The following is a 16,827-nucleotide window of genomic DNA, read 5'->3' on the forward strand; positions in this document are numbered from 1 at the left end:
CTAACAGATATACAGATCACTGTTTATCTATACAACTCAGGATTGTGAAACTCTAGATAGACAAGTGAATTCCAAGAATTAAACTTATTAAGAACAAAATTATTTATGTGTATATATTATGCTACTATGTACAAAAAAAAAAAAAACACTGATCATTAGTAAATAAAAGAATTATCAGAAAATGAAGTGAAATATATAAAAAAGAAAGAAATACACATAACAAGCACAATAAATTGTACAAGATGATTTGCTCCGTCAACTCGCATATATTCCTGTCACAGCCAGACGAGTCACCTGATCATCATTATTAGATCATAGGATAAGCCCCTCCCAATAGTTATTTACTGAGCTAGAAATGTATACAGTCACAGTTTCTAATTGGTTATTGATTTATATTTCACAAACACTTCCCTTTCCATCTATTCATAAGTCATTTTTTTTTAAATTATGCCCATCATAAATGCAAATATGAAAGCTAAAGTTTATAGCGTCACGTACTCTTCACCCCATCTCCAGATACTTATAACACAAGCACACAAATGTAAATTAATCATGGTCCATTTTACAGTACTGAAAGTATTTTTATTCATGCTTATTCTTTCTCTTCCTTATATTTGCTATTCTTTACATCTTTTAGTAACTCAAGTATAGTAACTAATAATCAAATATATCATTCTTTTTAATTATTGTTTTTTAATATATTCTGAAAAGAACATCATCTACCCCACCCTGCCATACGGGATTGGTTACAATCGAGGAAACCGTCTCAAAAAGTGGCTCATTCTATGACATGTAGAAACAAAAGTAACAGTAATTTCACTTACTTCACCAGATGCTTAGGTTTGTGGCGAGAAGGCTACTACCACCCCCAACGTGAATGTGTTAAACTCATCTTCATTCTGTTTCTATCATTATCACATTCTCAGGCACTTCTTTTTCAGTTCACCAACCACTTCCATCTTGCTACCACTCCCCCTTTCACACTTTCCTTAAACAACTTTTATTATTATTATTATTATTATTATTATTATTATGGGCGAATCCAAGGAGTCCTTAGACTCATCAAGGGAGGCCCTAACATCATGTCAAGAACAACTATTTAACATCCACACAGTATCTATCATACTTTGCCTTGAGCTCATTCACAGTCATAGCACCCACAACAGACTCTGGCAGCTTATTCCACTCATTCACCACTCTAAAAGTAAAAAACCCAGCTCTAACACCCTTATTAACCACACTCTTGACCAGCTTCCATGGATGTCCCCTAGTCCTCCCATCACCAGTCCTGTTGTCAAAAATATCCTCTGAATTAATCCTATAGAAACCCTTCAGCAATTTGAATGTCTTAATCATATCTCCCCTTTTCTGCCTATGAACCAATTTTTGCAACCAACAAATCTTCAACGTGTTTTCATAAGGTTCATTCCATAGACCTACTATCATCTTGGTCACTCACCTCTGGATCCTCTCAACCTCCTCCCCATCAAGAAGAAACCTAGGTGACCAAATCTGGGCCCAGTAGTCGAGATGGTTATTGATGATGATCACTGAATGCTTATCTCTGCTCATCAAAGTATTCTTCAGCATTCAGTGATTTGATGAGCTGGTTTATCCACTTTTGCAATGTGCCCCCTGAACTTCAACTCCCTATCCACCAACACTCCCAAGTCCCCTTCCTCATCAATCTCCTGGAGTACAGTTCCACCAATGTGATATACTGCTGCTAATCTTTTCACCCCTAAATGCATAATCTTACATTTTACCACATTAAATTGACATCCATTCTCCTTAGCCCAGACCTCCAATCTATCGAAATCATCCTGCAAAATTTTGGCATCTTCTGCATTCACTATTGCCCTACCCAACTTTGCATTATCAGTGAACAAATGAACCGTTCCTGTCAGATCTTTCCCTATATCGTTAATGAACAAATTAAACAGCAGTGGTCCAAGAACAGAACCCTGTGGCACACCACTAGTCACAGGCCATCTTTTGGACTCTACTCCTGAGTAAACTACTCTCTGGTATCTCTCCATCAACCACCCTCCTATCCATCTCACCAACCCTATATCCATTTCCATATGTTGCAGTTTACGGATTAGAATTCCATGTGGTATCCTGTCAAAGGCCTTAGCCAGGTCCAGCAGTATCACTACAAACCCATTACCCTTCTCCAGTTCAGCCGTCACTGTGTTATAAAACCTGAGCAAGTTACTGAGGCATGATCTACATATCTACAATATGAGCAAGTTACTGAGGCATGATCTACATATCTACAATATGAGCAAGTTACTGAGGCATGATTTGCATATATCGTTAATGATATATCCACTTCACAAAAGGATACTGTATGGGGGACATGCTGTCCCCCATACAGTATCTCATTTTCATCAATCCATTCCTGTATCCCTTGACTGCTTTCTCCAAGACCTTGACAACGACTCCTGATATGCTGATCGGTTGGTAATTTGCAACAGTAGTCTTGGATCCTCCTTTATGCAGGAACTATTTTGCCCTCTTTCCACCCCTTCAGGACCAAACCAGACCTGAGACTCAGATTAAACAATATGGTCAAGGGCACTGACAATTCTTTAGCTGCTTCACGTAAGACCCATGCTGGTATACTGTCCAATCCCACAGATGTAACTTACAGAGATAATTTCTTGTTCTATCCAGGGATAACTTCTTTTCACTCTCCATTCAGTGAAATACTCTTTTGCATTAATCTTAATATGGAAGAGATAAGTTTCTAGAACTTTCTCCACAAACCTATGTCATAACTATTTTGCATACCCATCTCACTGAATTTGTATAACAACCTCCCTTGTGGAATTCTGTCAGATGCCTTTAGCAAAATCCAAATATCCAAAGGTATATCCATTCCCTTTATCCAGCTCTGCAGTCTCTCTCTATTAAACATGAGCAAATTGCTAAAGTAGACCTATCTTTAACAAAGCCATGATGTCCTCTACAAGCGAACCAAGGTGCTATCTATCCACCTCTGGATGTAGATCATAATTATCTTCTCTAGCATCTTAATGACCACTCCAGAGAAACTGACTGGTCTATAACTGGTTAATTCTAGGCACTGTGCTCATGTTGAGACTGAAGTTTAATAACCAAGTAAGAGGTACTGACTGACTTGGTTGTTCAAGTCAGTCAAAGGCACTGCTAATTTTCTTGAACATTCCTGCAGCAAATTGTGGATATCTCATGTAGTCTCACTGCTGTATTCATATCCAGATTTTTTAATGGTTTTAATACCTTCAACTCACTTGCATTTCTATCCTTTTGTCTGGTTCTGTCTTGGTGTCCTGACAGGTAATCATTATGCCTAGGATATATATGTTACTAAAGTGATGGCTCTGATATTTCTAAATCAACAGACATTTTACTAACTTTCAGATTCACTAAAAAGTTATTCTGCCATGATCATTCTTTCTTTTACTTGCTACATAGCAAAAATATTCTCTTTGATTTCCTTTTTTCTGTAATGCTTGCATAGCCTGATTTCACCTCCCTGACTACTGCCGTCACTCTCCTAATTTGATTTTTATATTGTTCTTGAGCCTGGTCATCACCCTCCTCCCATCTCCAACTATTGGATCTGTAACATTTTATTTTTTTATATGCAGCTCTTGCTTCAAAGATTGAAAATTGGAACATTATCAAATGTACAAAGGAGTGAAGTAGAATCCTTCTTCTTGTCATAAGACAAGACTGTGTGCTGACAGCATTGAAATTCAGTATGCTATCTGATTAGTTAACTTTTATTCTGCTTCCTTATGGCATGGTTCTGTGAATGGTCTTTATATATGTAACTTATTGGTATTAAAGAACCTCCATAGCTTAGTCAGCATAGACAAAGCCCTTTGGTCGGAAAGATCTGGGTTTGATTCCCGTCCATGACGTGAGGAACCTTTACTGGTCTTTTTCGTGTAAAGGTGAGTTAGCTGGTTTCATACAGAAGTAGAAGGGTTTTTTCACCCAGAAACTCAGGTTTTTTATCCCTCAGAACAGGCAAACCGGCCTATGAACACACACACACACACACACATGGATTTACAGTCATAAAAACATACTTAATCCATCATTAGGAGAGCTCAACCAGGCCTACGGGACGGATGAAGAAAGGGGGGAAACCCATATGAATAAATAAATAAAATACTGGTATTAAGATTGGACAAAGTACTATTTTATTCATTAAGCCATGTGAGTCATAAGTATTGTATCAGATATTATAGAATCCTCCACAGGGTGACATTACAAACACGTTACGAGATGGCAGAGAAAATAATTTCATTATAATTTATTGGAGTTTTTGCTTTAAAGTTATATGGGGTTTAATCTAGATAAGTTATATGGGGTTTAATCAAGATAAGCTATATGGGGTTTAATCTAGATAGAATATATAGTCTTTGGATATGTTGTACTTCTTTGAATTTGTACTGTAACATAGTATTTTAATATATATAGAATATATATATAATATATATAAAATATCAAATATATATGGCAATATCAAAATGAGCATAACAGACTTCAGCGGTTATGCTCATTTTTCATTTATTCATTATTTATTATTCGGTTATGTCAGAAATGAGTGAATGCCGACTGAGAGAGAGAAAGAGAGAGATGAATCTTGATCGAGGGTAAGGAATACAAGTAGCATGCGAATAAGAATATAATTAAGAGGTGTAGTAGGTTTAGAAGATGGTGTTGGATGTTGATTGGGAGGGTGAAGGTCAAGCAAGAGTAGGTTACTTGGAGAGAGAGAGAGAGAGAGATGCCCTGAAAGAAGAAGAGAAATGTATAAGGAATGAATTAAGAAGTAAAAGAAGACTTTAGGAGACTGGAAAGAATGGATGAGAAACGAATGAGAGTAGGAGTGAGAGAGAGTTATGGAAAAGAAGGAGAGAGAACAGAAAACCACAGGAAGAGAGGGAATGAGAGGAAGGTGACAAAGTACAGGAGTTGGGGAATGGAGAGGTCACAGGAAGGCAGGTAAGTGGGAGAATAAGCAGAGAAAGTTTCAGAGGGGGACAGAGAGAGAGACTGGAATGCAGGTGAGCAAGGAGGAATGGAGTGGTAAGAGGTGCAATATATGGAGATTCAATGATCTGTAAGAGTGCAAAATAGAATGCCAGAGGGGTGTTTGCCTGGAGGAATGATAGACAGTGTGACTATTGCAATTAAGCATGGTGTAAGAGTTGACGAGGTGATTGTGATGGTGAGTATGAATGACCTTAGTTGTGGTGTGAATTGGATGTGAGAGATCTGAGATTCATGCTATTATTGATATAGCATGAATGCTTGAGAAGAGCATCAATAATAGGTGATATGATAGCTAGAATATGTTGAAAGAGAAGCTTAGATTATGTTGGGTGTGCATTTGAGGACAAAACATAACTGTATGTTAGAGACAGCTTGCATTTGAATGAGGAAGGAAGTAGGCATCTGGAAAGGATGTTATTCTCTGAATAGGTGAGAGTGAAAACTAGAATTGAAACTAGAATAATCAGGATGGATGGCAGCACTGATATGAATTAGCAGATATATGAATATATGAATAGAGATATGAATTATCAGCACTGATAGTCTCAGCCTATCCAAAGATTTTTGGGATCACTGACATGGTTGAAAGAAAGCAATATACTGATAGAAATAGAAGTTGAAGGGTATAGCATATTTTGGCAGGATATGAAAGATTAATGCATTGGCAGAGTATTGCTTATGATAAGTGATGATATCTTCTGAGGTGGAGGGGAGAGGGCAGACAGGATATTTAGTGAGGGTGAAGAGCAGGAAATGTTTAGGCAGTTGAACTTGGTGTATGAGAAAAGAATGATCATTATGGGAGATTTAACTGCAGCAGTATAACTTGGGAAAAGGAGACTGCAAATAGGAGTAAAGGAATAGAATTTCTAGAATTCTTGAGGGATAAATGCCTTAGGCAGCATGTAGTAGAAAGAACACGAGGATCGAGGATTTTGAATTTAGTCATAGCATCAGAGAATTTGATTGTAACTGAGATGGCATTCCTGCCCCCATTTAGAGAGAGTGACCATATGGTTTTGATTTGGAGGATGAAGTGGCATGCAGGACTATCCAAGAGAAAATAATTTATGTTGAATTACAAAGCAGGTGATTGTAATAATCTTAGGAACAACTTGGGGAAGTTTCATGAATGAAAGAATTGAAAGACTGAGATATCATCAGGTGTTTGGGAACTGATGGAGAAATATTTATGAGCAGCAATGGCAAGTTGTATACTGTGTGTGAAAAAGAGAACACAGTTTGGTGTAAAATGGATGATAAATAAATGATGTCAATCAGAAACTACAGATGAAAAAGAGATTATGGAAGAGATATAAGGAAAGGGATGGAGACTAGATGCATGAAGAATATAAGACTCAGGCCAAGAGAGTGACTATAGTAAGGAAGGCAAAACATAAATATGAGAAGAGATTGGTCCTGAGATCCAAGGAAAATCCTAAGGAATTCTTTTGTTATGTGGCCTTGTTATTGACATTGTTAGAAAAAGTTGGGAGTAGAGTGAGTGATGCAGAGGCCTCTACTATATCTTCTGCATTAGTCACTCTACTCCACTCTTTTGGGATATTTCATCCTGGAGAAGTAGGTTTTAATGCCAGAGGGATGGGGAAAGTTCAATGTTTCACCATTTTACCCATGATTTAGCATTTCAGTGAGAGTCTGGCTATGGGAAAGATGCCCAAGGAGCGGAAGGAGGGTAAGATAATGCTATTGCATAAGGGTAGTAGTAGAATGGAAGTGTCGAACTGTAGACCAGTTTGTATTTCATCAGTAGTCATTAAGAGTTTCAAAAAATTAGTGAGAGATCATCTATAGCAATTAACAGATGAGAGTAATATGGAAATGACTTCTATTGGGATTTATTGATCAAGTATATTTTGGAAACAAATATGTTATACCAACTAGTTTCACCAACTGAGGCTGTTGGCATCTTCAGGGTACATAACTGATATAAGGCACTTAAAGCTAAAAACTATTACAAACTATAAATCAACCGATTCCAATTATATTTGACAAAACAGAACGTGTACAATACATGCAAAGTGTGTGCATGATCTCACTTGTTGTGATTTAGGATCGTTCTATAATTGGCATTATAATTTAGTTCTTGTATGTTTAGAGAACTAATAAGGGTCTTCCAGATCTCGGGCAAGATTAATCCTTGGTTCCTGTTAAGGTTTTATACAGAACGGGCAACTGTTGTGGCTTCTTTAATAATTCGGGAGCGGAAATCCTCCTCCATGTAAGGAATGGAGCTTTTTTTCCCCATTCTATGATATGGTTAGTTCTTGAGAAATGAAACGATAGACCCGATTTTTCTTCTCTGTGTTGTTTACATCTCTGATGTGTTCTCTTTGTCTAATCTCAAGGCTTCTTGAGATCTGGCTGATATAATTTAAACCGCATGAGCAGGGTATGTTGTAAACTCCAGCATATTTGAAGAAAGGATGGCTATCTTTTGGAGATCTTAAGAGTTGCTTAATCGTTTCTGTGGGTTTAAAAGTCACTCTTATTCTATGGGGTTTGAGGAGTCTTGCAACCTTATTAGAAACTGTTATTAGAAACTGTTCCCCACATATGGAATAACGATTGTACTAATATACTGTATGTTGTCTCGTTGTCTTTATGGGGGGGGGGGGGGGGGTCAGAGAAAAGTATCTTGTGCACGAGTCTCCGAGGGTAGCCATTCATGGTAAGGTTGTTAGATATCAGTGATAATTCATCTTGGAGATCTTGTTGATCTGTCGTAATGCGGATGGCTCACTTTTTTAGCATGTGTACAATGCTAAGTTTCTGAGAAATGTGATGGAAGGAGCTAAAGTGCAAATAACGTCCTCTATTTGTGGGTTTTCAGTAAACTAAGAGGCTGAGATGACCATTCATTTGCTTCTTAATTAGGGTGTCCAGAAAAGATAACTGGATATCTTTCTCAAGATCTAGAGTGAATTTGATTGTATGGTGTAATGAGTTGATTTTGTTTAGAAAATCAAACAGGTCCTTTTTTTGTGTGGTTCCAAACGATGAAAATATCGTCCACGTATCTCCACCATATTGTGGGTTTAGGGTCTACTTGAGATAAAATTTTACTTTCAAGATCTTCCATAAAAAGGTCAGTACAAGATGGTGAGAGAGGGCTACTCATTGCAAGGCCAGTCAAATGCTGATATATGGTTTTATTCCATAAGAAAAAGTTTGATGTTAAACAATGACAGAACAGGTAAGTGATATTTTGTGGAAACAAACTTCCTAAAATGTTGATAACTTCTTCCACAGGGAAGAGGAGGATTATTATTATTATTATTATTATTATTATTACGGGTATCTCCATGGAGTCAGTAGACTCATCGTGGGAGACCCAAGCTAGCAAAACAATATCTGTCATATCTCTTCTTGAATTCATTTACAGATGAAGAGCTCACAACAAAGTCAGGCAATGAATTCCACTCATTCACCACCCTCCAGGCAAAAAACCTTGTTCTGACACCTTTGTTAACCACACTCTTCTTTAATTTCCAGAGATGACCTCTTGTTCTTCCATCACTATCACACAGCTGAAACATTTCCCCTGCATCAATCCTATAAAAACCTTTTAGTAATTTGAATGTTTCTATCATATCCCCTCTTCTTCGCCTATCAACCAATCTCTGCAATCCACAAGCTCTCAATCTATCAATGTAGGGAGCATTTTTTATATCACTCACCAACTTGGTCACCCTTCTCTGAACCCTCTCCACAGCCTCCTCATCTCCAAGGAATCCAGGTGACCAGACCTGAGCACAGTAATCCAAATGTGGAAGTATCAATGCTTTATAAAGGGGAATAATAACCTCTTTATCTCTGGATGTCAGTGTGTTCCTCAACAACAAAGTAATCCTATGTGCAATCTTGGACACCTTAGCAATGTGTCCTCTGAACTTCATCTCCTTATCTACCAATACCCCTAAGTCCCTAGCCTCATCAATCTCTTGGAGTACCTTTCCATCGATGTAGTACACAGCTGGTAATCTTTTAATCCCAAAATGCAAGACTTTACACTTTTCCACATTGAACTGACATCCATTTTCTTTTGCCCATTTTACCAGCTTATTTAAATCCTCCTGCAAACTTTCAACATCAGCTTGATTTTTTATTGCACTACACAACTTTGCATCATCAGCAAACAACTGAATATCTCCCTTTAAGCCGTTTCCTATATCATTTATATACAAATTAAACAACATTGGCCCAAGCACAGAGCCCTGAGGCACACCACTGGTCACCTGCCTCATTCTGGACTCGGCTCCTCCATACACCACCTTATGGTATCTCTCCCTGAGCCATTCTCCTATCCATATCACCAATTTAATATCCATTCCCATCTGCTCCAATTTGCGTAACAGTGTTCTATGGGGTATCCTGTCAAAAGCCTTAGCAAAATCCAGAAGTACCACTGTGTAGCCAGTTCCCTTGTCCAACTCTGATGTTATTCTATTATGGATAGTTAATAGATTGCTAAGGCAGGATCTACCTTTAACAAAACCATGTTGGCCTCTATAGAGTATCATATCCTGATCCACCCATTCTTGAATTTTGTCTTTAACCAACTTTTCCAATACTTTTACCACTACTCCTGAGATGGTGATTGGTCTGTAATTCAATACTGCAGTTTTAGAGCCACCCTTATGCAAAGGAACCACTTTGCCTAACTTCCACTCCCTAGGGACCATACCAGAGTTCAAACTTAAATTAAATATCCAGGTAAGAGGGGTTGACAATTCATTTGCACATTCACGCAACACCCGAGCTGATATTCCATCTAAGCCTACCGCAGTGTTTGCATTTAAGTTTCGCAATATATTTAATACCTCTGATTCTTTAGCTTCAATTCTCACATTAGGTATTGCTATAGGTATAGAGATATCCTCACTTGGGTGATAGACTTTTGAGAAGTGATCACTCAGTAACTCGACTATTACATCTGATTTTGTCACCTCAATACCATCAGCACCCACTAAGGTTATCCTTCCGAAGTCATTCTTCCTCTTACTTGCCACATAGCGGAAGAACTCTTTGGGATTACCCTTGATCTCTTTGGCTAAGGTCTTCTCATAATCTGATTTAGCTTTTCTTACTATGCTGGTAACCTTCCTAGCTTGAGCCTTGTACTGCTCATGGGTGTCCTGATCGCCCTTCTCCTTGTAAATTCTCCATAACATTTTCTTTTTTTGTAGTTCAAGCTTGATACTACTGCTCATCCATCTAATGCCTGCCTTGTTTGACCTCCTGACCATGGGGACACAATCTGATATTGCTTTCCTCAGATACCCGCTGATTTTATCCCAAGCACTGCTAACATCTTTCCCTTGCAATATGTTCTGCCATGGGATGGCTGCAAGCTCACTCCGAAGCTTGTTATAATTGCCAAACCTGTAGTTTCGTACATACTCCTTCTTAATAGAAAAATCCACAGATTTTGCAACCTCCCAAGTCAATACCACATGATCGCTTTCACCAACTGGAGGTAACGAGGTCACCTTACTTAAGCATATAACCTCTGAACCAATAACCAGGTCCAACACTCTCACACCACGTGTCCCTTCAGTTACGTGCTGTTTCAAGTAATTATCTCGTAGCAGATGTATGAACTCCATTTCCTTTTTGCTACGTGATATTTCCTCCTTCCAATTGATATCACCATAATTAAAATCCCCCATAATAATCACTAAGCCTTCACTCATTGCACTAAGTTGCTGATGCATGAATTCAATATCTCCCCCTGTACTCCCTGGCCTATAGCAGCATCCAACTGTATATTTGGTTGCGTTGGTCACTATTTCGCACCAGACTGCCTCAAACGAACTCTCATTCACATGTCTATCATCATGATATACTACTTTCTTTGGCTGCAACACATCAGCTATCATCAACAGTACTCCTCCTCCTGTTCTATCTTCTCTATCCTCCCTGAAAATACTGTACCCATCACATTCAATTCCAGTGACCACATCTTCTGCTGACAGCCAAGTTTCACTAATGCCTACAACTTTTGGTGAGATTTCACTGACTAATGCCAAAAATTCTTCTCTCTTATTTCTAATGCTTCTAGCATTGGTATACAAAAATTGCAGATTCCCTCTAGATCTTGTACCGGCTTTAGAACTGATATATAAGTCACTAACTACCGTAGTCCTATGCCGATTTTTTTCCCCTCTCTTCTGCAATTTATTCTGCCTATAAGGATCAATAAATACACAATCAGTGCTAAAGTTTCTCTCTCTTACACTCAACCTTTTCAATATTAGTTTCCCTGCCCAATAACTTCAACCTGTTCAGAAAACAATAACTTCTTCAATCTCTTATGTCCTTCCATGTTAAGATGCAGTCCATCTCTAGCATACAACTGCCTTTTTCCTTCAAACACACTCCAAACATCAACAAACTCCAGACCTCTTTTTCTGCACATTCTTGCAATCATATCATTCATTATCATTGCTCGTCTACTTAACTCGTAATTGTCAAAACGAGGCAGCACACACACTATTCTCCCATTGACACTTTTCCTCTTCACAATATCTAATAATGTTCTTAAATCTTTTCCTACCCGATTTATACTACCTCTCAGGTCATTCGTACCCACCATAACTATCATCTTGTCTGTTTCATGCCCTCTCTTTATTGCTAAAGCCACTCTTTCTATTGTACCATCAGCCAAGCACTCCTCATGCATACCACTCTCCATACCCTTAATCATAGAATCACCATATATTTTACCACTATTAACTTCATTCAAGTTCACACTCATGGACTCATTCTCTACACTATTCAGCATGACTCTCCCAGCTTCATTACTCAACTCTCTATTACTTACCCCCCCACTCTCACTACATCTCATTTCTTCTTGGCTACTTGTGGTTTTATTATGTTGACTCCCAATCACTCCCATACTATTTATTACTGAATCATTCACCAAAGACTCACCCATATGTAATCCTGTTCTAGTTACTTCAGCTAAAGTAATCTCTATAGTCCTAATTTCTCTGTTTAACACATTAAACTCAGCTTTAACTTCCAGTATCTCCTTACCGATCACTTAAACTTCCTCATGAAGAAGATGAAGGTCATTTTTCATTTTCATAAACTCCCGCCGAAGTTCTTCCGCTACGGTCCCGATGTCAGCTTCCATTCCTAAACGCTCCAGCCTATCCCGACACTTCTCACATACGTCGACATTTTCTTTCTTTTCATTTTGCCAGACCGACCACAGATCCTTCACATTTTTCGGTGCATACATGTAGCAGTTTCCGCAACGCATCCATTGCGAAAAATCTAACGCTGAGCCAGCCTTTCGTGTAGTAGTAGAAGTCCTGCGCGCCGCTGACGTACGTTTCTTGTTGGACGCCATCTTTACACGTTGATATAGTGATACAAACGGCAGTGAAAACACAATATATACACCACAGTTCTAAACAATAATACCACTGAAGGACACTTGTTTCTAACCGATGCACAATTTTAGCACAATTTGTGACAAAAGCCACACTATATTTAACTTTAAAAACACGTTTTCTAGACTAGCTAAACTCGACCGCCACATTTACCAAGGATGGAGGAGGATTTCCGCTCCCGAATTATTAAAGAAGCCACAACAGTTGCCCATTCTGTACAAAACCTTAACAGGAACCAAGGATTAATCTTGCCCGAGATCTGAAAGACCCTTATTAGATCTCTAAACATACAAGAACTAAATTATAGTGCCAATTATAGAACGATCCTAAATCACAACAAGTGAGATCATGGACACGCTTTGCATGTATTGTACGTGTTCTGAATCGTCAAATATAATTGGAGTCGGTTAATTTATAGTTTGTAACAGTTTTTAGCTTTAAGTGCCTTATATCAGTTATGTACCCTGAAGATGCCAACAGCCTCAGTTGGTGAAACTAGTTGGTATAACATATTTGTTTCCAAAATATACTTGATCAATAAATCCCAATAGAAGTCATTTCCATAGTTTCGTGGTCAAGAAAATATGTTTTAACAAGATGAGAGTAATGTTATCTATGGGAGTCAGCATGGATTTGTTATGGGGCACTCTTGTTTTAATAATCTGATTGTCTTTTATAATAAAGTGACAGGAGCGGTTGATCAGGAAAAGGCATATTCTGCCTTTTTTTTTTTTTTTTTTTTTTTTAAATTTTACAAAGGCATTTGACAGGGTGCCACATGATAAGCTGATATTTAAGTGACATCCCATGGGTATGGATGTCAGAATAGTGAATTTGATTGAGGATTGGCAGTCTAATAGATATCAGAGAGTTGTGTATGAGCGAGGCATCAAAGAATCAGAAAGTTACAAGTGGAATTCCATAGGGCTCAGTACTGGGACCTGTATTGTTTAGCCTTCATATCAGTGACATTGTCAATGGACTGCAGGGGGGTGTTCAGTTGCAAGGGTTGTTAGGAATAATGCAGATGTAGTAATTATTATTATTATTATTATTATTATTCAGGCCTCCAAGGAGTCAAAAGACTCATCGAGGGAGGTCCTTCCTAAGACATAAAGTCTGTCAAGACTCATCGAGAGGAGGTCCCCCCCTCAGAAACACAAAGTTTATCATACCACTCTTTAAAGTCACTGACCGTTCTCGCTCCCACCACTCCATCAGGCAATGCATTCCACGGCTCAACCACCCTCCACACAAAGAAACCACTCCTTACCCTCTTGCTCACAGTTTCCTTTCGTAACTTCCAGGGATGGCCTCTTGTCATCACTCCTTCCCGCTGATCAACCAAGCGAAAGAACTGCCCAGTGTCAACCCTGTAACCACCTCTCAACAGTTTAAAAGTCTCAATCATATCACCTCTCCTTCTTCTATCCACCAAACTCTGCAGTCCACATTCTCTCAGCCGATCCTCATAACTATCATTGTACAGTCCTGAAACCATCTTTGTCATCCGTCTTTGTATCCTTTCCACAGTTAATTTATCCCCTTCAAATCCTGGGGACCAAATCTGAGAACAATAGTCCAAGTGTGGTCTGATCAGAGACTTATACAACGGAATGATAACCCTCTTATCTCTGCAGGTCAGTGTCCTTCTCATAATAGCAGCAATCCTCTGTGTTACCTTCACCACCTTTGCAATATGTCCCCTAAACTTCAGGTTTCTATCAATCATCAACCCCAGATCTCTTGTCTCCCCTACTTCCTCCAGTATAACTCCTCCCATAGAGTATGCAGCATCCCATTGATGTTTCCCAAACCTCAAGACCTTACATTTTGCTGCATTAAACTGACACCCCCATTCATTTGCCCATCTATCTAGCTTATTTAAATCCTCTTGCAGGGCTACCACATCTGCGCTATTACTAATAATCCCTCCCAGCTTCGCATCATCCGCAAACAACTGAATATCCCCCTGCAATCCACTGCCTATGTCATTGATATAAAGGTTAAACAATATAGGTCCTAGTACTGAGCCCTGTGGGACCCCACTTGTAACCCTCTGCCTCCTGGAAACTGCTCCACCATACACAACTCTCTGATGCCTATCAGACAGCCAATCCTGAATCCAGTTGACCAATCTGACATCCAGACCCATGTGCTGCAACTTAAATATCAGCTTATCATGTGGCACCCTGTCAAATGCCTTCGCCAAGTCTAAGAAAATTGCAGTATATGCCTTTCCCTCATCTAATGCTCTTGTAACTTTATTATAAAAGGCTAGCATATTGCTAAAACAAGAGCGTCCTTTCACAAATCCATGTTGATTCTCACAGATAACATTACCCTCATCTGCCCAATGCTGTACGGTCCCTCACTACTTTCTCCAAGATCTTAACAATTACTGATGACACACAGACTGGCCTATAATTAGACACTTCCAGTCTGTTACCACCCTTATGCAATGGCACTATCTTACCTTCCTTCCATTCCCTGGGCACCTTTGCCAAAGCCAGACTTTCATTGTAAAGCCACGTTAAAGGTATTGTCAATTCGCTAGCACATTCTCTCAAAGCTCGTACCATCCAGTCCCACAGCTTTACTGACATCCAGAGTACTCAGTATCTGAAACACACTCTCCTCCTGTACCTCCAGACCTCGTACCAGTCCTATCCCTCTAGCATTAAAACTGACTCCTCTAGGATGAAATCGAGGAGGATTTGAATAAACTGGACAGATCAACAAATGAATGGGGGATTTCAGTTTAATTCAGCTAAATGTAAATTCTTGAAGTTTGAGATATACTGATATGAGGCTGCATACTCTGTTCGAGGACCTGTACTAGAGGAAGTGGGGGGGGAGGCAAGGGACCTTTAGGTGATGATTGATAGAAAGTTTAGATGATATATTGCAAAAGTGGTAAAGGTAGCCCAGAGGATTACTGCAATATTGAGAAGGATGCCGACCAGCAGAGATAGAAGAGTGGTGATTTCATTGTATAAAGCCCTACTCAGACAACACCTGTACTATTTTGCTCATATTTGGTTCCCAGGATTTGAAGGGAATTATTTAACTCAAGTACAGAGTACTGAGGTAGATAACAAAAACTATATCAGGACTGTACAATGTTAGTTATGAGGATAGACCGAGGACATGAAGACTGCAAATTTTGTCAGATAGAAGAGGTGATATGATTGAGACTTTTAAACTGTTGAGAAATAATTAAAGGGTTGCCACTGGGAAGTTCTTTCATATAGCAGAACAAGGAGAAGGAGTGAGCACAAGAGATCATCCCTGGAAGTTCCAAAAGGAAGTCATGAGCAAGATGATGGAGAGTGGTTTCTTTGCATGGAGGGTGATTGAAGTGTGGAATGCATTACTTGATAGGGTGGTGAGAACAAGAGCAGTGATGAGTTTAAGGAGTGGTATGATAGACTTTGTGTTTCTAGGATGGATTTCCCACAATGAAACTCGTGACTCTTGGGAGGTCCTAACTAATAATAACAATAATAATAATAAATATTATGTTGAGAAGCTTTTGAGTAGTAAATTTCAAAAAAATGGAGGTTCTCTGTTTTCTATACTTTCAAGATATGTTTTTAAATACAGTGGAATCTCGCTAATCTGAACTAATAAAAACTGCGCTCGTTCAGATTAGCGAATCCCCCCCAAGAGGGGGGGGGATTCACTAATCCGAATACAATAACTAGCGTTTAAGACAAAAATAATCAGATTCTAATGGTACATCAATTTAATTCTGTAAATAAATGAATTAACTGATAGAAAAAATGCCACTGTACTGTAATATAAAACTTAAAAAAATAATACAGTACGCAAGTTTATTTTAGTAAAATATTTAGTTTGTATTTACCTGTATTGTTGAGGATTCTGATTTAATAAAATTCATAGTTCAGTACATAACTTAATTTGTGTAAAAAATATCACTTTCTTGTACACAACACACAAAAAAAAGTTCCATAAAATAACACAAAAAAGTTTTTTTTTATTTATTTATTTTGCTTCTTGGAAGCTAAACATTTTTTGAATGCTTCTTCTCGGAGCTGCATTAGCAATAAAATTTTGTGGAATGGCGTATCATTCTGCTTAGCCTATTCTATACGCATATTAAAACTGTCAACTGCTTCTTTGTGTTTTACTTTTTTTTCTTAGAGTTCTTTATCGTCATCATCGTCTGCTAATTCATTCTGTAGCATCATATTTATAATTTAAGCATCTGATTTAATTTCAAATTCACTTACTTTCGGTTCTGCCTGTAATCCATTCCGTACAATCTGTTTGTGAAATTTCAACATTTGGATTTATATTTTTAACCAAATTATGCCCGTTT

The 16,827-nt window shown here is 38.4% G+C and overlaps 1 protein-coding gene across 3 annotated transcripts in view; it reads left to right on the plus strand.

Moving 5' to 3' along the window:
• The window catches only part of LOC150092169 (uncharacterized), a 300,320-nt gene that overhangs the window by 58,622 nt on the left and 224,871 nt on the right, over positions 1–16,827 (plus strand). The gene's annotated exons all lie outside the window — the stretch shown is intronic.

This window comes from Typopeltis vanoorti, unplaced genomic scaffold (assembly GCF_054136105.1).
Source record: "Typopeltis vanoorti isolate ZY-2024b unplaced genomic scaffold, IOZ_Tvanoo_1.0 HiC_scaffold_24, whole genome shotgun sequence".
In the NCBI taxonomy this organism is placed as follows: Eukaryota; Metazoa; Arthropoda; class Arachnida; order Uropygi; family Thelyphonidae; genus Typopeltis; species Typopeltis vanoorti.